The sequence below is a fragment of the Jaculus jaculus genome, chromosome 18 (assembly GCF_020740685.1).
Source record: "Jaculus jaculus isolate mJacJac1 chromosome 18, mJacJac1.mat.Y.cur, whole genome shotgun sequence".
In the NCBI taxonomy this organism is placed as follows: Eukaryota; Metazoa; Chordata; class Mammalia; order Rodentia; family Dipodidae; genus Jaculus; species Jaculus jaculus.
The window spans coordinates 19,945,935-19,969,540 of record NC_059119.1 but is presented as its reverse complement, the minus strand read 5'-3'; the positions used below and the strand labels follow the sequence as shown (position 1 = coordinate 19,969,540).

The 23,606-nt window shown below is 55.3% G+C and overlaps 1 protein-coding gene across 3 annotated transcripts in view; it reads right to left on the bottom strand.

The window, feature by feature from the left end:
* Positions 1 to 23,606, bottom strand: part of Zmiz1 (zinc finger MIZ-type containing 1) — a 233,118-nt gene that overhangs the window by 135,458 nt on the left and 74,054 nt on the right. For all 3 annotated transcript variants that reach the window (XM_045137145.1, XM_004657993.2, XM_004657992.3), the window contains exon 4: positions 4,347 to 4,426. The gene's annotated coding sequence lies outside the window, so the exon portion shown is untranslated. The remainder of the gene's footprint in view (positions 1 to 4,346; positions 4,427 to 23,606) is intronic.

Below are 23,606 nucleotides of genomic sequence, written 5' to 3'. Positions count from 1 at the left end.
GGTGGAAGCTCCCATGCCAGGCTGAGTTGGCCAGGCACACAGCAGGCAGTTCCAGGAAGATGCCAACCAGGGACTCTCCTGAGGGCGACCAGGTCACTGACTCCCTGAAGGAAGGCTGCAGTTCTCTGGGCGCCCTCCCTGCAGCTAGCTCCTTTTCCCCTGGGAAAGGGCAATTTATTTATTCATGAGCATGCACGCACTACCGCCAGGCAGCCAGCTCTGGCACACCTCACTTCTAATTATAGCAGGAATTGCATTAATGCCACAGGGAAATGCCAGGTTTCTAGCAGCCTCTGCTAGCGGGCACAGGCCCTCTGCTTCTCCCCCCTGGGCTGGGAGACTCCCCATCGATCCACAGTGGCTAGAACAATGGAGTTAGGTCCCCCGGGGAGGGGATGGAGCAACCCCAAGGCCGGCCACACAGGGATCACTGTCTCGAAAAGTGTCTGAAAGTGAAGGTGCCATTACACACACCTCCCAAAGCAGGGAGGAAGGACTGGCACGCTGACCAGAACCAGGTAAACAAGGCCAAGCGTGGCAGTTGGGAGACTGGGGAGGTCTCCACTCTGTGAAGCCCAAAGGTGACAGAGGTGGGCACAAAGGTGGACTCTCCAGGACACCCAGCAAGGGGCAGATCTGGAGGGAAGTTAAACGGAGCTGAGAAGGGCTTGGTGTGGGGATTTGAAGCGATGTCCCGCTCCCCCAACCATAAGCTTACATGTTCTGAATACCTGGTCCCTAGCTGGTGGCAATTTGAGAGAGTTGTTTGGGGCCTTTGGTAGGCGGAGCCTTGTCACTAGAGGTCGGCCTTGGGGGTAACAGAGCCCCACCCCCCCGAACTGTAAGTCAAAATTAAGCCTTTCCCTCCATAGTTGCTTCTGGTCACAACAACACTGTTCCTGCAGTGAGAGGGAAATTGTTACACTCTGGACTCAGTGGGCCAATCCCAGTGGAGGAAGGTGGGTGGCCACCGTGGGGGAAGAAGGATGTGTATAGTGGCTGGGCAAGAGAGAACCCATGGAGAGAAATGAAGACAAAGATAGTCTCTGGCTGGAAAGAAATGACCGCAGTGCTCAGTACTGCAATATCTCTATCATACTTCCAAGGCTCTGGGTCTAATGCAAAAGAGGCGATGGAAAGAATGTAAGAGCCAAAGGAAGGGTAGGACGCCATACAACGTGCTCTCTCCAGACACAAAATGGGCTGGATATCCATGACCTCACAGTGCCTGACACTACCTACACAAGACCATCATAAGAGGAGGAAAAGACCATGACGTCAAAATAAAAGAGAGACTGACTGAGATGGGGAGGGGATATGATGGAGAATGGAATTTCAGAGGGGAAAGTGTGGGGAGGGAGGGTATTATCACGGGGTATTTTTTATAATCATGGAAGTTGTTAATAAAAATTTGGAAAATAAAGATAGTCCCTGCGAGCTGGAGAGATGGCGTAGAGGTGAAGGCATTTGGGAAACCTAAGGACTCAGGTTCCACTGCCTAGACCCCAGATAAGCCAGACGCACAAGGTGGCACATGTGACTGGAGTTTGTTTGCAGCGGCTGGAGGCCCTGGAGTGCCCATTTTCTCTCTCTCAAATAAATAAAAATAATAAATAAAAAGACAGTCACTGGGAGAGGCAGGGAAAGGTGGGAGACAGAGACAGAATCACGTAGCTAATGGGCACGCGGGACGTCACAGTGGACCCGGAGCAGCAGACAGGGCTCAGGCCTGAGGTCCTGCCTCTCAGACGCTGCTTCCTCCCCTCAACTGCCAGCCTGTCTGCCCTCACCTATCTGCAGCCCATCCAGGTACTTGGCAGCTTGGGCCTTTTGCCTACCCTGCTTAGTACCCGATTCCCACACCTCAGGGCCAGTCCACTCAGGCGGGCACCATAGCCCTGTGAGAAAGATCCTCGGGAAGCCTATCATCAGGGCCCTCCCTCTTTCTCTGTTAAATAAATAAATAAAATATTTTTTTAAAAAAAAGAATCAGGAATGTCAGGCTGGAGAGACGGTTTAGAGGTTACAGCATTTTCCTGCAAAGCCAAAGGACTCAGGTCCGAATCCCCAGGGCCCACATTAGCCAGATACACAAGGGGGCGCAAGCATCTGGAATTCGTTTGCAGTGGCTGGAGGCCCTGGTGTGCCCATTCTCTCTTTCTCTCTCTCTCTGTCAAATAAATAAAATAAATAAAAATAAAACATTTTTCAAAAATCGGCAATGTCCCAGGACCTCATTCTGCAGCCAAGTGCCCCGTGGACAAATGTCAGCTTGCACACTTTTTAGCAGTTGAAAACTTGCTGCTTTTTCCAGTCTGGAGTCCACTGGGCTTTTGCAATGTCTTTCTGTCGTTAGCTTGGAAATTAACAGAAGGAGCTCATCAGCTCAGCTGTCACGCCACACGCTAACACAGCGACAGCCCGTGCCACCTCCTTCACTGATGACGGCTCACTGGAACCCCAAGACAGCCATTTACTCACTCAGTAGTATACCCCTAGGGCAGCCCCAAGGCTCTAGGCACGGGCCGTGGGTATGAACTGGGGTCACATTTAACGCGGCTGTCTGGTCTGCATCTGTCCTCCACCCACTTTACAGGTGGCAAAGTTGAGGCCGGAGGACGGAAGTCATAGAGGGCTGATGGCCAACAGCAAGGCTTCACTCTACCTTAAGCGCCAACCAGCGCCCAGGCTTGGAGGAAAGGCAGGGGGCTTGAGAGCCGCCACCCCCACCTGCCGTTTCTAGGACACTCAAATATTGATTACCAGCCTTGCCTTGGAGGGGTTGCCTTTTCGTTTTCTACTAAGGCTTTCTGTTCCTCAGAGTTGTTTTTTTTTTTTTTCCTTTAAAGAATAAACTCGAAGCCATTCCCATGATTAATTACCAACTGCCTAATGCTCCGCCACTGGCAATTTCTAGAAAGAGAATGAATTACCTTGAAAAACATCCGAAAAGCGAACCCACCGTGAAGGAGAATTATAAAGGTTACCCAGCAGTGAGCAGTGGGTTCCTCTAGCTGGACCGGATTGCTGGCAGGCCCCGGATGAAGAGAGTATATACATAGCCTCGGGAACCTCTCTGGTCCCAGAGAGCAGTGCGTGGGGAGGCTGAGCCAACCAAGTAGAGGTGGTTTCCCCAGTGGCTCCCTGTGCTTGCCCTGCAGCTAGACCTCTGGTTTCCAAGGCATTGGATGCTATTTAATTCCAGGGGACCTCAGTTCAAATCCCCACTCCGTTGTGTCCGCCTCAGCGGGTATCTTAACCACAGTGCCTCTGGAGACAAGGCCTTCTACAAACCTTCTTGAAGGGCTTTTGTGGCAACAAGTGAGCCTACCCGGTGCACAGAACACCAGGTGAGCCAACAGCCAAAGAGCTGACTATTTCAAGGCACCCGTGGCCTCTAAGATATTCTAGCAGCTTAGGCATGGTCACATTCAGCTTTGGATGACAACGACGTGGGCTCTGACAGCAGGGAAAGGATCTGTCCAAGGTCACATAGCTGAGAAGCAGGGCGCCCAGGTTCCTGTCGCTGGGAGCGAGAGGCAGCCAGGCTTCCCATCCTCCGAGCTCGCCTGTGACTTGCCAGGACAGCCCAGGGCCCATGCTTCACAGAGAATCTCCAGACAGCTGGCCAAGGGCTATCTGCTCTCTCAGGATGGCCTCAGGGCCATGGTGCCCAGGGGCCAGTGAGCATTTCTGTAAAGCCTCTTCTGTAAGGGTTGAGAGCCGAGCAGCAAACAGGAATTGCGTAGGTTAGTTACCCTCTGGGGCAGGGCCAAGTATGACCAACCCAGCAATGCCACTCTGGGATGAAACACACTGGTGTGTTTAGACAAGAAGCCCCACCTCTGCGGGACACCCAAGCCCTTCAGCAGGCCAGGTGGCCAGCTGATGCTCATCCTGGCATGGGTGGGGCACCTCAAGGGAAAAAGCTATTAAGGCACGCGGGGGGAAGGGCTTCTAGCATCCCTGAGTAAAATGGCTATGTGCAGGTCCCTTGTCATACCGACGCAGGTAAATGGAGTCAACAGAGCAACCGTGCAGTGGACAAGTGTTACAGTAAAGTTTTTATGCCTTGGCCAGTTAGTGACTCGGGCCTGTGAACACACCTCTGCCACCCTGGCCGCCTTCTGCAAGGGCCCCATGTCTTGTGGGAGTTCAACACAGAACTATTGTGCCGAGGCTGGGCCGACAGGCCTGCCCGGCCAGTTCTAGATGCCACCCTAGAAATGCCAGACTAGAGAGGTCCTGGAGTGCGGATGTAGGCAGCGCCTGTTCATGACATGACGATGACCGCACTGGACACCATCCCGAACCTCTGTGAGCTGGAAGTGACGGCGTCTACCTACCTCAGTGATCCGGGAGTCACCAGTGTCCCCGCGCTGGCCAGCAGGTTACAGCCCCTCCACCTCAGTCCAGCTGCATTCTCCTGCAATGAGAAGGGGTGGGGGGTCAGTGTGTCTAGCCATCATAGGACCCAAACACTGACCACAATGGCACAGCTAATTGTGGGGTGTGTGGGGGGTGGTAAGCATGGTTCACAGGAACTGCAGAGGGGTGGTGCGCACAGGTCCAGGTATCCAGGCATATTTCAGTTTGCCTGTCAAATGGGCCTTGGGGCTCCCAAGGTCATTAGAAGGATCCCAGGAAGAGTGCTGATGAAGGCATATACCTTCACTCGGCGCACGGCTCACGAATGCTCGGGCTAAACACAGTGGTCCCTGACTCAGGGGATTAACACAACCACAAGGAAAATGCCTGTCAGAAAGCAGGGGCTTGCCCAGCAGAGACTCCAAGGGCAGACTGGCCACTTTAAGCAGGTGACGCTGAAGGACAAGTGAGAGAGACACAGAACAGCATCTGGGCAGAGGAAATGGTATGAGCCAGGAGTCCAGGGGGAACAAAAGCCCAGTGCAGCCAAAGGAAGGGTAGGACTCCTTACAACGTGCTCCTCCAGACACAAAACGGCCTGGATCTCCACGACCTCGCAGTGCCTGACACTGCCTACGCAAGGCCATCGTAACAGGAGGAAAAGATGATGACGTCAAAATAAAAGACTGACTGAGAGGGGGAGGGGAATATGATGGCGAGTGGAGTTGCAAAGGGGAAAGTCGGGGGAGGAAATTACCATGGGTTATTATCTATAATTAAAGAAGCTGTCAACTAAAAAAAAGTTTTAAAAAGGGCTGGAGAGATGGCTTAGTGGTTAAGTGCTTGCTGTGAAGCCAAAGGACCCCGGTTCGAGGCTCGGTTCTCCAGGACCCACGTTAGCCAGATGCATAAGAGGGCGCACGCGTCTGGAGTTCATTTGCAGAGGCTGGAAGCCCTGGCGCGCCCATTCATTCTCTCTCTCTATCTGCCTCTTTCTCTCTGTCACTCTCAAATAAATAAATAAAAATGAACAACAACAACAAAAAATTAAAAAAAAAAGTTTAAAAAAATCAACCTAGTGCAGTGGTGAAGTTGAGAGTGGAAGGCATGGCGGGTGAAGAGATGGAGAGAGGGCAAAGTGGACGTGAGAGGGCACAGCATTCATGGAAGGGGCTGGGCAGCTGACTAGGGACATGGCCCTATTTCAGTGTGAGAAGAGCACCCCGCCCCCGTGGCTGCAGAGGGAGAAGGGCTGGGACGGGCAGAAGGAGGCAGAGAGGCCTGTGGGAGACTGCCCTAGGGTTCAGGAGTCGGTGCTGCTTGGGACACAGGGGGCTGAGCACACAGTAGCGGGACCTGCTGGCGGCTGGGCACGGGGGAAGGTCACCCTCACTGGCTCACTGGCCCATCTGCACAGCTATAGGCTGTCCCCGCTGTCCAGGGAGCCCATGGGAGTCCAGGAGGCTCAGATCAGAGGCCAGGCTGGCAGGTCTCTCTGACAAGCTATGCAGAGCAATACCCCAAATTTATGGCCTGGCTCCGTGGTTGTGAGCAGTCACTGTACCCTTTGGGCCAGCTAGGTTGATCAGGGAGGCCCAACTCACAGGAGAGAGGTGGTGCTGGCTTCTGCAGCAGACACAGCTCCCTTGGGACCTGCAGATCCTGGCTTCAGTGGCAGCACCAAGGCCTGGGGTTTGGGATTGTGGACTCCCGTCAGAACAATCTGGTTCAAACCCATTTCACTCTCCTCAAGTGTGTGGCCTTGGACAATTTCTTTGCTACTTTATTTGAAAAAAAATTTACTTGGGCTGGGGAAATGGCTTAGTGGTTAAGGCATGTGACTGCGAAGCCTAAGGACCTGGGATCTAATCCCCAGGGCCCACATAACCCAGATGCCCAAGGGGACACAAGAGACAGGGAGGGAGGGAGAGGACGGGTACACCAGGGCCTCTAGCCACTGCAAACAAACTCCCGATGCAAGCACCACCTTGGCTTACATGGGTACTGGGGAATCGAAATTGGGTCCTTAGCAGGCAAGCACTTTAACCACGCAGCCATATCTCTAGCTTGCATGGGACAATGTCTTTTTAAAAACAAGATTTACTTTTATTTATTTATTTATTAGAGACATGGGCAGGGGGAGAGAGAATGGGCATGCCAGGGCCTCCAGCCACTGCAAAAGAACTCTAGATGCATGCGCCACCATGTGCATCTGGCTTATGTGGGACCTGGAGCATCAAACCTGGGTCCTTAGGCTTCGCAGGCATGTGCCTTAACCACTAAGCCATCTCTCTACCCCCAACAATGTCTTTTAATGCATTGTGTGGACAGGTGCATGTGCGTATTCCAGAGGACAACCTCTGGGATCAGGACCCTATCCACCTGCCTTTGAACAGGGTCTCTCACTGGCCTGGAGTTCAATTAGGCTGGCTTGGCTGGACGGCAGGCTTTTAAAAGGAGCCCCTGTTTCAACCTCTCCGGCACTAGCTCCACACCCAGCACATTTTTTCCTTTTGTTTTGTTTTTTGAGGGAGGGTCTCACTGTAGCTCAGGCTGACCTGGAATTTACAATGTATTTTCAGGGTGGCCTCGAACTCACAGTGATCTCCTACCTCTGCCTTACCAGTGCTGGGCACTACCATGCCTGACTTCACCCAGTAATTTTTGTTGTTGTTGTTCACTTTTACTTATTTATTTGAGAGCAACAGACACGGACACAGAGAGAAAGAGCCAGACAGAAAGAGAGGCGCGCCAGGGCCTCCAGCCACTGCAAACGAACTCCAGATGCATGCACCACCTTGTGCATCTGGCTTACAGGGGTCCTGGGGCATTGAGCCTTGAACCGAGGTCCTCAGACTTCACAGGCAAGCACTTAACTACTAGGCCATCTCTCCAGCCGTCACCCAGCACTGGTATGTGGGCACCAAAGATTGAACTCAGGTCCTCAAGCTTGTGAGGTGAGCAGTTTATTGACTAAGCCATCTCCCCAGACCCTAGAAACAGTTTTTAAACTTTTCTGCCTCAGTTTCTTCAATTGTGGGGCACAGCCCTTTGAAGAGATTTAGATTCATAAGGCAGTTCTATGGATTCCTGCTTGCCGGCAAGGGTATGGATAATTCCCAGAAGCCACCACTGGGCTCCACAGAGCCTAAGGATTCCTAGATCCCAAGCTTCCAAAACCACCAGGCAAAGGTCACCTCCTTAGCCTTTGGCTCTGGTCCCTCCCTCCACTCTGGGACCACAAATGGCCCTGGGGTTCTATGGTCCCATTTCACAGGAGAGGAAACTGAGGCCGAGAGGGGAAGCTTCTGCCCTTGTCTCAGACTTGGACACACAGCAGCTACCCAGCTGGGGTGGAGCATGAATGGGGCTCCCTCCTCCCAACACGCCACCCACAGCCTAGGCGTTTCCCAAAGGCGAGCTAGCCAGAAAATGGTTATTTTGGCATTGGAGACAGAAGCCCGAGCCGGAAAGACCTTGCTCACACAGTGGGCGTCCCAGGCCTTAAGGAGCGACGCCTATCCAGCCTGTCACTCAGGGTGCCCGGCTCACTCACACTTTGGGTACCTGACTCACATTACATACAGACGTGTCTCCCCGCCCCCCTAACCACCCTCACTCCCCTCCCCCTGCTGTTTTTTCCAAGGCAGGGTCTCACTCTAACCCAGGCTGACCTGGAATTCACTCTGTAGTCTCAGGGTGGCCTCGAACTCACGGTAATCGCCCTGCCTTGCCCTCCCGAGTGCTGGGATTAAAGGTGTGCACCACGGCGCAAGTGAGGGCGCCAGGCCCGAGTCAGGGGGTGCGAGCCTGCGTTAGATGTGGAAGAGACCCGAAGGCTTAGACTTCACTGAGTGTATACTGTGGGTTGTGTTTGGGCTCTTTCCTGGAACCCTTGAAGACATGCTGTGAGTCGGGAACCAGCACCCCCGACCTACTTTTGTGGTGGGGAGAGGTTCTCTAACTGCCTGAGGCCTCACGGCTACTACAGAGCTGACGAGCCCACAGCGGAGTGAAAATAAAAGACCCTTGGCCCTTCCTACAAGCTGGGACCCATCACCTAGGGAAGGGGGCTCAGAAACCAGGGGCCTGGGCGAGGCTGTGGAGATACGGCACCCACCTCACCCAGCCTTGTTGGTGGCCTCCGCTGAGACTCACCACCTATACGTGGGCTTGGCCACCCATGGAGGGCAAGGGAGGTGGGTGCGAGGTGGCATCCCTGCCAGAGCTGAGCACCAGATACACTTAATAGTGGGTCTAGAGGAGGGACGGGGGCTCGGCGCCAAGGCAAGCTAAATCCTCATAGCGGGTTGAGGGCAAGGGAAGACCACCTCATCTCTCCTGGATGGGCACCCTTGCCTCGGGATTCCTCCTCAGGTGTGTAGGGGGTGACAACCCCAACCACAGCCAGTTTCCAGAGGTGACACGAAGCGCCGAGGGCAGCTGTGACCTGGAGTGAGCTTTCTCACCCACAAGCTGATACTGCCCGAGGGACGCCCATCTTGCTGAACAGGACACAGAGGCTCCTCGGGGGAATGTGGTTGCTGGACATGTCATAGCTGAGGAATGACCAGGCTGGGTCTTGCTCAAAGCAGAGCAGAGGTCATTTGGGGGTGGGGACTGTCCCAAGGCCAAAACGGGTTCCCCCAACCATGGCTGCTTCACCATCACTGCCTCCTCCCACAATCCCCAGGAGGAACCAGGGCCTAGCGAAGACCATGGTTTTGGGCAGAGCCCTGACCTCTGAGGAGAGGTTTGAGGGCAGCGGTGGGTAAGGTTGCATTACAATCCTGCCTTGTTGTTTCCTGCTGGGTGACCCTGAGTGATTCATTCAGCCTTTCTTTTTTCTTTTTTTTTCTTTCCCCAAGGTAGGGTCTCACTGTAGCCCAGGCTGACCTGGAATTCACTATGGAGTCTCAGGGTGGCCTCGAACTCACAGCGATCCTCCTACCTCTGCCTCCCGAGGGCTGGGATTAAAGGTGTGCACCACCACGCATGGCCATTCAGCCTTTCTGAGTCCCCCCATCTCCTTTCTAAACATGGGACATGTTTGTCCCCCCTAGCTACTACCTTTTAGGCTCTAGGCTGGAGTGGTTGGTAGTTCTGGGCCTTGGCCTGCCTAGACTGGGGCTGATACTTCGATGGCCCCTTGTGGTCTATGAAACAAGGGGCAGGTAGCTCTGAGCCTGGAATGTTCCCGGGTTCTTGTTGACGCCTTAGCTCCCCACGTGTTCTCTGGACACGCACATACTCCGCCTCTGAAGAACACGCACACCCCTTGCGCCCCAGGGCCCGTGAGAACTGACCGAGACGTTGGCATACACTGAAGGGGTCTATGAGGAAGAATGGTGACTAGCAACCTTTGGGAAGTGCATAACTGGGGAAAAGTTGTAAGCAGCCCAGTGGGCTCACAACAAGCGCCATGTGGGTGCGCACCCATTCCCGGCAGATTTGCTGCACCCTTGCAGAGCCACCTCCCACCATTCTGACCCCTTGGCTCCTGAGCTGGACGGGGCAGTTCTCTTATCCCTGTTTTACAGATGGCCCATGGCTCCAGGGGCTAGAGGGGTCCCTTCTTGACCGGGTCCAAATTCTACATAGGAACACCTGGGAGGAGACCCACCTGGGCATGCATCCCCTGATGTGACCTCAGCCCAGGTCTCCATCTGCCTCTGGAGACCAGGCCTGGCTCCAAAAGCAAAGCAAACATTTACCCCTGATGGTTATCCAAACCTTATCCAAAACACCGCCTCCTACATTCCTGGAATACACGTTCCCTGACCTCACCAAGCTGAGGCTGGGGACCCAGATTGGGAGAGCTCTGGGGCGGTGGGGGGTGGGGGGAGCCACGCCTGCTAGCTGGAAATCCAAAGCTGCCTCAAACTTTCCCCAGCCACACACTCACAGGAGACACTTTAGGCTGCTCTGGGAGAAGTGTAGGAGCCACCCAGGGGTTCCTGACACCAGGTTGGAGTGTCTCACACTTAGCGTGTGTGCACACGGGCGTGCACGCACACATACACACACACACACACACACACACACACACACACACACACACACACACACTTTTGCCACCACAGAGATTCTTTTAGCCGTCGGGCTCCTCTCAACAATCCTGGTAGCTTTCGCTCTACCCTGGGCACAGTACCATTATTCAAACCTAAAACTGACTGCCAGAGAGTGCAAGTCCCGAAAACAGCAGAATTTAAGGCTCTTCTTCTAGGCCGCGCCTTCAGCATCTTACAGACCCCGCCCCGTGGGCCCACCTCCCTCATGCTGCCTTCGCCAACAGCCCCCATCCGGTGATCTTTCCAGAGCTTCCCGAACATTCTCATGGTGTTTCTATCTCCTTGCACAATGACAGTTGGGTGAGCAGTTATCTATCTCTTAGACCAGGAGGGTCACAGGGCAGAGACCTTGGCTGTCTTCATTCTAGGGTCTCAGGGAGGACCTGGCATCCCTAGAGTCTCCCCCAAACCTCCATGCCACCACACACCTAGCCAGCCTCAGGGAACAGCTAACAAAGATGGACGTATCGGGCTGGTGGTTTGGGGTGGGGCGGGGGCTCCTGGATAGATAGATGTGTCTGAGGATTACCAGGAGCCCTTGGCTTCCTTCGAGAACTGTTCACAACGCTGCACTCAGCCTGGGGAAGCTTGAGTTCCGGGCATGCCCTGCCACCAAGCCGGCTCTAGGCCCTTCGGCCAAGGAGCAGGGAGATCAGGCTAGGATGGCTTCTCAGCAAACTGCTGCTCGGGTCTTTCTGGATGCCTCCAAGGGTTCTCCCTGCTTCCATGGCCAGAAATATCCCAACGTAAAAAAACCTCGGATCACACCCTACCACAATAAAGAACCCAAAAAGTATTGAGACAGAGTCTCTGAGATTTGGGTCTCATATTTAAATTTTTATTTATTTATTTATTTATTGCTTGGTTTTCAAGGTAGGGTCTTGTTCTAGCCCAGGCTGACCTGGAATTCACTACGTAGTCTCAGGATGGCTTCAAACTCACAGCGATGCTCCCATCTCTGCCTCCTGAGTGCTGGGATTAAAGGTGTGCACCACCACACCTGGCTTAAAATTTTGTTTATATTTATTTATTTATTTATTTGAGAGAGAGAGACAGAGAAGGAGAGAGGCAGATAGAGAATGGATGCACCAGGGCCTCCAGCCACTGCAAACACACTCCAGACTCATGAGCCACCTTGTGCATCCGGCTTACATGGGTCCTGGGGAATCCAACCTGGGTCCCTTGGTTTTGCAGGCAAGCGCCTTAAGCGCTAAGCCATCTTTCCAGCTGAGAGCTGAAAACTGACTTTCGGGAGCTATCACTCACTCACTCATTCAGTCCCTTCCTTTAACAAGTGGCCCTGGCTACTGTGTGCCAGACGAGAGAACAGGAGCAGAGGAGAGGAAGTGGGAGGCCAAGACCAAAGGCTAGCTCCGGGAAGCCTCTCAGCCTCCTCAGGGCCTTCTTAGTCTGAGCTGCGGTGGGGAAGGCAGAGGGATGAATAGACCCCCCGGCAGCTTGGGTCACGGGGGCAGAATGCTGGGCGGCGGTGGGGAGAGATGCCAGCTGGGGCCTGAGAGCATCCCGGGGGCTTGGGGGCACCATCTCCTTAGGCAGTCTGTCAGCACAGGGACCCCTCCAGTGTTGAAGCCAGAGCTCCAGGAGGGCATCAGGGAGAGGGGAAGCTGCTCTGGGAGAGGGGCTCAGGCTGATGTCACTTCTGCCTAAGCCTGATCTGCTATATTTAGAGGCCACGCTAGAGTGACACCTCTACAGAGAAGTTCACAGACCTGGGAGGCCCTTACTTCCCCTGAGCACGGTTTCCATCCTACCTCCCCGATGAGCTCTGGCCATGGTACGTATGTGTCTCATCACCCCCTGGGCCCCTCCCCGCCCAAGCCACACTAGGCACTGGGTGTGGGGCTCGTCCAGAGAGTCAAAGATCTGCTCCAAGTCACACACGATACAGAAACCCTATGATTCAAGCTTGGGCGCCTGCTGGGGGACTGGCTCCTCTTTCCCAACATCTGCATCAGATCCCTGCCTCAGCAAGGGAGAGGGGTCCACAACACTCATCCACTTCTGAAAGCCCCCACATGCCCAGCCAAGACCTCCTAAGCAGCTCTGGCCTGCAGCCCCCTCACACTGGGGGAGAGGGGTAGGATCACCCCCACCCACCCGCCATCAAAGGATCAGTTCTCCCTCTGATCTAGGAACAATATGGTAATGGACAGCACTGGGTAGTTTCCCAGTGTGCCAGATCAGAGGCTTAGCTCTGCCACCTCCCAGGCTGTGTGGGGCTGGACCTCAGTCTTCTCGTCCGTAACACGGGGGTCCGTGAGACCCCAGCCCTCACACTTGAAGGTATTCCTGAGACCCTGTCCCATTGGAGTGGGGCATGCTCAGCACAGTGGCTGTTCAGGATGGCTAGAAGGGCAGCTGCAGGGTCCTGCCCCGAAGAAGGCTGTAAATCCCACGTCACAGGGACAGAAACCCAGGTCCTTCCAGGGCTGTCTCAGGAGCTGAAGCAGATGGTCCGTGCCTAGGCTATTTGTTTATGGGACAGGGACCCACTTCCCTCTGCATGGGATCAACCATAATAGCGCACCTCCGGGTGTACAACGAGCCAGGGCCCCTCCATACCATGATGTCATATCTCAGGACTGGGCATTCCTCCTCCTTTCCGGGGGCCCATGGCCTTGCACGAAGGGGCCCCTGAAGTCCACTCAAGCATCAGCTCGATGCCAGGGATTCAAAGGGCAATTTTGTCTTTGTCTTCCCCTACTCCGCCTGTCCACCCCCCCCTCACTGCTCACGGAGGAGGGGACTGCCCTGGAGGAAGGCAAGTTCTCCAAATCCATAGCCTCCCCCATCCTCCGTAGCATCTCTAGAGGATGATGGCAGAGGCTCTGAAGAATCTAGTGCTCTGTGAGTTCAGGCCAACCCTACAGAGGAAGGAGCAGGAGCCCAAAGAGGCCTGGGACAGGCCAAAGGCCAGAGCTGGAACCCATATCAGCTCTGCTGTTGGAGGAGGGACCAAGGAGCCCTGGGTGGAGAACCCGATCTTGGCCCACCGGCAAACTACTGGTCTGGGCCTTGGTTTCCTCGTGTAGGGCTAACACTGGAGGCCTGGACGAGCTGGCATCACAGCCATAATTGGCATAGGAAGGTCAAGAGACTGAAGGGCACACGTACCAGGGATGGCACACACCAACGATGGGGCACCACGTGTTCCCACTGACCCCTTCCTGGGCCCCGGGCCAGCCCCGGGCAATCACGTTCCCCAGTCAGGGACTCTGGCCACATATGCCTGGCCAGTCTGAAGTGATGGCCGGAGCCCAGATTTATAAACACTGGACAAAGGGAAGCCCTGTTCTTGCTGGGGGGGAGGTGCCGAGTGTGAGCGCGGACCTAATGCCACTCAGGCTGGGACGGAATCCTGGCTTTACTGTGGCAGCAGCCAAGATCCCGCACTGCCCCACACCTCAGTGTCCTCAGTGGTGTGATGATGACAGAGAAGATATGACCAGGTGACAAGGTCCCATGGCTCAGCCCATACTCTCCTCTGCTATTCATGGGTTCACCAGCACTCCATCCAAGGGAGGCCAGCGGGTCTACAAGAGGCAGAGAAGTAAAAGGATGGAGTGACTTGCTGGTCACAGCACTTCACAGTCTACAAGAGGCAGAGAAGTAAAAGGATGGAGTGACTTGCTGGTCACAGCACTTCACAGCTTGTCCCCAGACACTTCAGTAGCACAGAGGCCTGAGGAGTTCAACCTTCCCACTGGGATCCTGCTTGCTCGGTAGTGGGGTCTAAGTACAGCCTCCACCTCTCACCCTTTCATGACCTGAACCAGGTGTCTCCCGACCCCTGAGGTCTCCCTGTGGCCAGCTCCTAAGGAGGGAGGGGTGACACCTACCCAACGCCCAGGTGGCTTGGGGGGGGGGAGACTCTAGGAGGAGGAGAGAAGATGCCCTCGGCCTAGTGGGGATGGGCACAGAGGGGCATTCTGGACTCACTTCCTGCACAGCTAGCAATAGCTGGGACTGTCCTCCTGGGCCAAGTGCCCTGATGGTGCCCTGCATTTCAGACACTGGTCCTTCCCGGTTGTGGCCGCACTGTCAACATTATGGTTTGATGGTATCACCCAAAGTTCACATGTTGGCAACTTAAGCCCAAAATTAGGTCGTTAACAGTTTGGAAATGGGGATTACGTGTGTGTGTGTGTGTGTGTGTGTGTGTGTGTGTGTGTGTGTGGCGGGGGGGGGGGGATAAGGCTGTGATGAGGATGGGGTCCTCATGATGACACTAGTGCCCTTCTAAGAAAGGGAACACCTGGTTTGGAGAAATTGCCTAATGGTTAAAGCATTTACCTGCAAAGCCGAAGGACCCAGGTTCAATCCCCCAGGACCCACGTAAGCCAGATGCGCCAGGTGGAGCACGCATCTGGAGTCTGTTTTCAGTGGCTGGAGGCCCTGACGTGCCCGTTCTCTCTTTCTCAAATATATAAAATATTTTTTTTTAAGAAAAGGAACACCCAAACTGGTACACTTACACTTGCTGTCTTGTCACGTGCCAGCCCCCTCCCCACCATGTTAGGGTGTAGCACAAGCCCCCCAGACAAGCAGGTGTCAGACACCACAGCCGCGTACTTGGGCATTTCAGCTGCCAGAATCACAGGCCAATTAAGCTGCTCTTCTTTATAAATGACCTGGTCTTCACTGCTGTTACAGAAAAAAAAAAAGAAAAAAGAAATAAAAAGAAACTGACCAAGGCAAGGAATCCCAGACCGAGAGCTAGATAGAGGAGGGGAGGTGACGGCTGGAGTGGGGGGATGTTGCTGGGACTGAGGGGGGCATCCAGCATTCACCTGGTGTTTGTGTGACACACCTACCCGGGGCCCAGCCTGTGTACCCACTGTCTACGTACATGAGCCCACTGTGAACTCACTGATCCCCCTCAAAGTGATTCTATGAGGTGAGCAACAGCATGTCCATTGCACAGACGAGGAAAGCGAGGCTCAGCAACAGGAGGCCACTTGTTCAGAGTGAAGCAATGACAGAGCTGGCTCTGCGTCCCATCAGCTCTGGGACCACGGGACTGTGGAGCGCAAGGCGTTGGGAGAGTGGAATCTGGTCTGAGGCCACCCAGACCAGCGCCGGCCAGCTTGCGGCAGGTCCTGCCGAAGGATCTGGCTTTGCTGGTCGAGGGCAGCTAGCCCTCAAAGCAGCCCTGATTTCCCCCGGGGCCGAAGCCCAGCGTCTTTGCCTGCTCAGTCACTCTTCCATAAAGTGCGGGGAGGGAACCATTCTCGGTGGAGTGGAGGGTCCTGGGGAACTGGAACTGGGTTACAGAGTCACTGTACTGGGTTTTGAGCACAGAAGCCTCCAGTGGATCAGCCCACAGGCCCGATGTAGGAGGGAAGGGTGATGCAGAGCAGGGGACGCCAGCCCAACGCACAACCCTGCTCCACGACACAGACGCTGCTCTCCTGACTCAGATCCAGCCACCCCCAAGACTCCACCCACTGCCAGTGCTTCCAGGCTGCCCCCCCCACCCCCAAGCTCACTGTTGTCTCCAGAGTCCCCTCCCACTGAGGAGCAAAAAGCCACAGAGGGCGGAAGGAACAGTGGACCCCACCCAGAACTGGGTAGGACACAGGGACACTCAGAGGAAGAGGGAGGGAGAGTGATGCCAGCCTGGGACAGGCACCCCAGTGCAGAGGACTAACCGAGGCTGATGTGGGCCTCTGGAACTGACCCCCACTAGGGTCAACTTTATCCATCAGATGCCACCTTGTGACTCAGGCCTCATGCTGGGTACACATACCAGACTCCTGGGTCTAAGAACTCGAGGGGCACCCCACGGCATGGTTGTAAGGGAACCGTGACCTTAACCCTAACATGCTCACCTATTCCTCCCTCTGCTCTAATGACCTCACTCATCCTCCTGCTAGGGAAGTCCCTGGAGTCCATGGTCTGATTCCCAGGGATGGGCCCCAGCGGTCAGGCTCCGGGGCTGTCACGTTTCTGGGACAGTCCACAGCAGCCTGTGACAATGGTTCTGAGAGGCCCATTTGACAGAAAGGGACCCTGAAGCTCAGGGGGCAATGTCGTCACAGACCAAGGCACTGTGAGACACCAGGCAAGACCTGGGTGCACGTGTCGGGTCTTCCCCTTTACAAATGAGCCTTCAGCTGGCCCATGAGCTCAGAGAGGACCGCTGTTCCATCCCAGCCCTTCCAGTGACCCGGGCCCACTTGCCCTGTGGTCCTGACCTTCCATTTACTCCTGTCGGGACCAGCTGACATCCCGCGCACATTGAGCTAAGCCGAGCTGGCCTGAAGGCCATCTGGCTTGGTGGGTCACAGCAGCTCTTGCGGGAGGGCAAAGGGGGGCGGGTGGAGGACCTCTTCACAGCAGGCTTCCACCCACAGACCCACTGACTAGAGCTCAGCGACATGCTCTGCTTGTCACCTGGGAGGCAAGAGAAGAAAGGGCTCCGCCCAGGTCCCTGGGAGCTTCTGACTGATCCCTCGAGGTCCGCTATGTCCTCAAGGGGCCTAAGTTCATGCTATGTCAAGTGCCTCATCTCATGGAATGCAGTTTCCACCTCCTTGCTTTTTCTTGTTTATGCATGTGGCCCAGAATGGGTTTATGACTTGCCCAAATAGACCAGCACACTGGCGGCAGGTCCTGGACCAAACGCTGGGGCCTTGAGCTCACAGATCGGGTCCTCCGAGGCATCTCCTAGGGTCCTGAAGACCCCTGACTATCTGGAAGAGTCCAGTCACACGAGCTGAGGGCTGCTGTAGGCTCAGAGCCTCCACCCATGGGACAGCCTGGGGAGGGGTCAGGGCAGGTCAGAGGCAGGGCAGCCCTTCCTTTCTCAAGAGGGAAGGATTCTTGGCAGTGGCTCCCACGGGAATAGGGGAAGCTCGGGTGGGCCGAGGTGGTGCCTGGGTGGGGCTTCCTGTGGGGGTGGCCGCACTTGCAGAGGCCTGGTGACCCGTGTGTGCCTGTGGCCCTGGGGACTGACCAGGCTACTACATTTTGCCTCATCGCTGGCCTTGGCCCGTCCTCCTGCTGGCTCTGGTTTCCTGTCCCACTGGCTCCACCAGGCTAGGGGAGAGGGAGGACCTCGGGGTTTTCCACAGAAGTGCCAAAGCTTTCTGGGGGACAGAAGGGGCCTGGTGTGCTTGGCAGCCACTGGTCTCGAGCCTCCAGGCCCCTGGCCACTTGTTTTACGGGATAAAGCCAGAGCAAAAGTACCACTGGGATTTCTGTCCTGGGCACACGACCTTTGGACATGGCTGGACAAGAGGGTCAGGAATGAGCCCATTGGACTGGATCAGTACACGGGCAGCTGGACCGTGTCACTTTGGCGAAGTCACACCTGACAGGTCAGGATGGGGAAGAGCTGAGTCAAGACTCACTCCAGGCTTCAAGACAGAATCTGCTCAGAAACAAAGACCAGGGGCAGCATGGGGTTTCCCACCCCACCTGCTTATTACTGATGTCGGAACACTGGCAGGGTATGCAGGGGAAGACCCGGTCACTCACCCACAGGCTGACACACCTGCATGCTATGCCTCCCCCAAGCGCCCCCAAGCCCGCTCCCTGTGGCCTCAGAAGTTGGAGACGCACTTAGCCTTGGGCTGCGGGTGGTGGAGTAGGAGGTTGGTGGTGGCCTGCTCCAGGGAGGAGGGGAGAGATAGCAACAGTGCCCCGACTCCTCATCACTTCCCAAGTGATGGATGGGAGGTGACAGCCTGGGGTCTACATCGAGGCTGAGGAGCACCATGGGCCCACCAGGGACACAGGTCGCTCTGGCTAAATGTAGGAGGCAAAGACCAGGCTTCCCAGTGTGTGATGGTTTATACTGTCAACTTGACAGGACCTAGAATCACCTGTGAGGTAGTATATAGGCTAGCCCCTGGGCATGTCTGTTTATTAGGGATTACTTTTTTTAACTTTCTATTTATTTCTATTTATTTATTTGAGAGCAACAGACAGAGAAAGGGGCAGAGAGAGAGAGAGAAAGAATGGGCGTGCCAGGGCCTCCAGCCTCTGCAAACGAACTCCAGACGCCTGTGCCCCCTTGTGCATCTGGCTAACGTGAGTTCTGGGGAATCGAGCCTCGAACCGGGGTCCTCAGGCTTCAACAGGCAAGCACTTAACCGCTAAGCCATCTCTCCAGCTCATATTAGGGATTATTTTGACTAGATCAATTAAGCAGGGAAGGCATCCTCGTTGTGGGTGGCATTATGTTGTGGGCTAAGGGTCCTCGACTGTATAACAAGAAGAAAACTGGTGGAGCCCCAGCAGCCATTACTCTCTGCTTCCTCACCGTGGACCCGACGGGACCAGCTGCTTCAAGTTCCTCCTTCCCACGAGGGACTGTGACCTGGAACTGTAAACTGAGATAAACTCTTCCCCTTTCAACTGACTGTTGTCAGGTATTTTGTCCCAGCCATGACACCGTAACCAATACACCTGTATTCAGGTCTCTAGTGGAGGCAACTGACTGAAGCACTTCCTTACCAAGGCACATTCCCAGCAGGCCTCCTGGCCCAGGGGGTCTTGACAGGTGGTAAGGTGGGCCGCTCGGCTTGGGCACACCCAGGCTGCCTTAGCCCAAACAGGGGCCCCTGTCCAGACTGTTGTGGGCAGGAAGCCTGGGAGAGACTCGAAGATGCCGAAGGCATCTTGTGGCCTTCAGACAAGTGGGCTGGAGGACAGAGGTCACACCTCAGCCTGGAGGGAGGCCAGGGTGCAGGGGGTGGGGTGGGGTGGTGGCTACCAGATGAGAAGCGGGCCGTGGGGTGACATACAAGCCCGGGGTGGTGACGGCCCAGGCAGCATTCTGGGCTCATAGCCCTGCAGCCACCCTTGCCCAGCGCCCACATTCAGGCACCAGTGGCAGGATGGCTAATTGGTGCCCCCTTCTCAGTCCCTGGCTACCGGCCCCATCCCTTTCCAGCACAGGAGTTGTCAGCTGTATCAGAATGGCCTTGAGCTCACGTACGACTTTTCAAAGTTGAACACTGTGCCCATAAATCCTGTCACAACAAGGCCTGGCAATACCCTAGGCACCCCGCTCTCCCAGAGCCCAGGCGTGTGTGTGTGTGGGGGGAGGTCTCGCCATATACCCCATTGCAAGCCATGGCTGCCTATCCCGGGCATACTTCCCCTGGGTAGTTTCTAGGCCCACCTAGGAGGCTGCTGGTAAGACAACTGACTATTTCCACAGCTGGGGATGTGGCTTGCCCAGAACACAAGCTCAAGACAGCCACGGGAGCCAGGAAATGTTTGTCAAAAGCAAAAGGGGAAGAGGCAGCCAGGAAGGGAAAACACACACACATACACGCACACGCACACGCACAAGCACACACACATGCGCGCACACACACACACACACACACACACACACACACACACGCAGGTGGCTCACCCAGCGCGCCCCTCCCCCAGGCCACTACAGCCCTCCTCTCTCCACACCCTAACAGAACAGTCTGGTCCCTGGCGAGACGCACAGTGGAGGCTGGTCAAGCTGGGAGAAGGCCAAGGGTGGCCCATTCAGGGTGACTCCAGGAGGGCTACCGTTCCCTCGAGTGGTTTCAGAGAAGGACCCCAAATTACCCATCGTCAGTTTTGCCTGGATGCTAGGCCCACCCCCCACACACACACATCTGCTCTGCCTCCTACCTTCTTGGAGGATGGAGGCTCTTGTCCCAGCTAGAAGCCTTGCTCAGTCCACTAGAGACCCACGTCTCTCAGCTCCCCTGGTGAGCCCCGCCCAGTGCCAGGGCTCCAAACGTCTGGAACGGCAGTCTATGGGACATGGGTGTCTTTTAACAACAGCATGGGCTCTTCACCATGAAGGGGACTCTGCCCCTCTCATGGCAAGGAAACATGTTGTAGATGGGGGCGTTCCCCGGGGGTTCTGGAAGGTCTGTTCTCTCTGCCTGCAGCCAGCCAGGATCTACCACTGGCAGATGCCCATTTCACACACACCTACCGAGCGACAGTGGCTCGCTGGATGCACACGGAAGGATCAAAGGCCAGGAGGCTGGGCTCACACATCACCCCCTCTACGGCCAGGACGCTGCCTTTTGGAATTCTTTTTGGCCAGAAGTGCCAGCCACTGGCATCAGACCCAGCACCTGCTCTCAGCAGATGGGACAGGGGGAGGTTGGCAACCCAGGAAGATAGATGTTCAGAACATGGGTGCCCCTAGTTCCCACCTATGCTAAGCTGGGGGGGGGGCAGTAACCCTGGGATGTGGCTCGAGGCCCTCCATGGCTCCATGACCCCCACCCTCACCCTTGTCCCTGTCCCCTGTCACAACCTCCTGGCTATAACCAGCCTGAACTGCTTACTTAGACAAACAGGGGAGGAGAAACAGCCACGTGACGGGCCAGGTTTCCTTGACCACACACACGCACGCACATGCAGCCAGCTGCTCGCTGTGGGTCAGGTGGCCGTGCACCCTGCGGGGCAGGCTCGTTCAGCTCAGGTTTCTGAATCTCTGAAGGACAAGTGACCGGTGGCCTTTCTTCACCCAGAAGAATGCTCTTTGCAAACACTTGTTTTCCGCTCCGTGGACATACCTATGCAGCTCGTGGTACACAAGGGCAGTGGGAACAAATGGGTGACAGGGAATGAGCACCGGCCAGACCCTCTGTTGGGTGTTCTCCTTCTGCCCTCCCCACCTATGGAGCACACACCTGGCGGGAAACCTTGTTTTGCTGCCGATGGCTCCCAGACGGCAAGTGGGACGCCAGGGCCCAGGCTGAGGCGGGCCACACGGAGCTGAGGCCCAGAAAAGGGTCAGTGGATTGGATCAGTCTCACTGCTGGGAGTGGCGTGACTCTGGGGACATCGGGGTTGTGTAAGGAGTGCCTCGTGTCACTTAGCAGGTACAACTCTGCCTTTGTGCTACTCCTGGCAAAGCTCAGTGGCCCGGGCTCTCGAAGGCTCTTGTGGCCTCCAGAGGAGGGTGGACTTGTCCTAAAAGGTCATATGCTATCTCTGCTGGATGCCTAGAGCCAGCTCTCTACCCTGGCTCACACTTGTCTGTCAGGACCCCAGAACCCTGAAGCTTCTCGCAGAGGCAAACCCGGAAGGCCACAGAGAAATGAAAGCCAAGGTCCCCAGACGAAAGTCAGCGCCACCCAGCCCCTTGAGTGAGGTCTTCGCGTCACTTCATCTGTCTCTGCAGGAGCCGACCACAGGGGCTCGTGCCACTCCATTTGAGAGTCAGGGCTGGGCACAGAAACAAGGCTAAGTCACGGAAAGCCACCACTGCTGTCAGGTCACGGTGGAACCAGGATTCAAACCCGCAGCATCCAACCCCAGAGCCCATGTCTCTCATCCCGTCACCCTAGGCGCTGCGGAGGATGCTCCTGACCACGCCTCCAAGGTCAAGTCTGGCTTCTGCAGAACACATACCCAAGCTGCCCCACTTTCTCCTTGGTCTGTGAGGACCCCAGGAAGCAGCCCATGTACATGATTTGTGACAGGTCTGGAGGACAGGGGGCAGAGAAAGGAAGGAGAGACACTAGGAGAGCCACAAGGAAGGATAGAGAGAGAGAGTCAGAGCAAGGCCCCGGATGAGCAGAGGACACAAGAAGAGGCTGCAGGGAGGGGGGATGGAGGTGTAGTTTCACAGTTAAGGTGTTTGCCTGCAAAGCCAAAGGACCCAGGTTCAATTCCCCAGGACCCACATAAGCCAGATGCACAAGGGGGCGCACTTGTCTGGAGTTTGTTTGCAGTGGCTGGAGGCCCTGGTGTGCCCATTCTCTCTCTCCCTCTTTCTCTGTCAAGTAAAAAAAATTATTATTATTATTATTTTTTGAAGAGGAGGCCTGGGGGAATGGGAAGAGAAGGTGAAAGAGGGCAGGAGACGGGAGAGGGAATGGTGCCGCAAAGACAGAAATGGTTAAGAAACCAGCCAGGTGAGGTGCTGCACGCCAGCAGTTAGGAGTTTGAGGTAGGAATTCGAGGCCAGGGAGACTACAGAGTGAATTTGAGATCCCCCTGGGGGCGGGGAGGGAACAGGGAGCGAGAAGGCAGCGGAAGTGGGTGGGTGGGTGGGTGAGGGCTGGTGGCAGGAGGGGTGGGGATAGGAATGGCAGGAAAACTAGAGGTCAGGGGGAAGCCGACCCTGGAAACTGAGAGACTGCAGAAAGCAGGCCCGCCCACCAAACATTAAATACCTATCAGGAGATGACAAATCAAATGGGAATTACTGCGGTAAAAACATAATTAGAAACTTGATTGAAGTTAAACAGAATTTACATAACACTGCAAATTAACTTTACACGGAAACTATTCACTGGGAAGGCAATGAAAAGGCATTTCATTAGTAATCTATATTTAAACAATGGGCACAAAGGAGCCCCGGGACTGGGTGCCTTCCACAGAAGGGCACATCAACGGCTGCTGGGGGACCCAAGGCAGCGGGTGTTCCAGAAGGTGGTGGGTGGAATCCACAGCTTGCTCCTGGGGGGTGAGAAGAGCTGGACATACCGGGCCCATGTGAGATTCCCGTGCCAGACCTCAGTGACTGCTGCGTGGCTCTAGGAAGGTGCCTTGCCTTCTCTGGGCCTCACCTGCACCATAAGAACGCTAGCAGGTTGGTTCATGCCTGGATAGTCTAGAACACAGATGTGATCACCTCACAGGATTTGGAGTCGGGTGGCCTAGGTTCAAAGGACCTGCGCCACATTAGCTGTGACCTTGCACATGCACAGTGTTATCTCAGGCCCTGGCTTTCTTTTCTTGTTTTATAATTTTTTTTTAATTTTTATTTATTTGTGAGAGGGAGAGAGAGGGAGAGAGAGAACAGGCATGGCAGGGTCTCTAGCTGCTGCAAATGAATTCCATATGCATGTGCCACCCTGTGCATCTCGCTTATGTGGGTCCTGGGGAATCGAACCTTGGTCCTTTGGCTTCCCAGGCAAGAGCCTTAACTGCTAAGCCATCTCGCCAGCCCCTTATCACATCTTTTCAATGGGGATCAATGCAGTCCTGTCTGAGGTCACCAGGACAAGGGGAGGATTTAGAGAGTGAACAGGTGGAGACAGGCTTAATAAAAGTGAGTTTGAAGGCTCAGAATTACTTCTCCATCCTCCTGGCACACTAATTAGATTACATACGGCCTGCTGCCAACTGAGGGGACATGGGCCCCTGCAGCATCGAGGTGGCCTCCGCTGGCTCTCC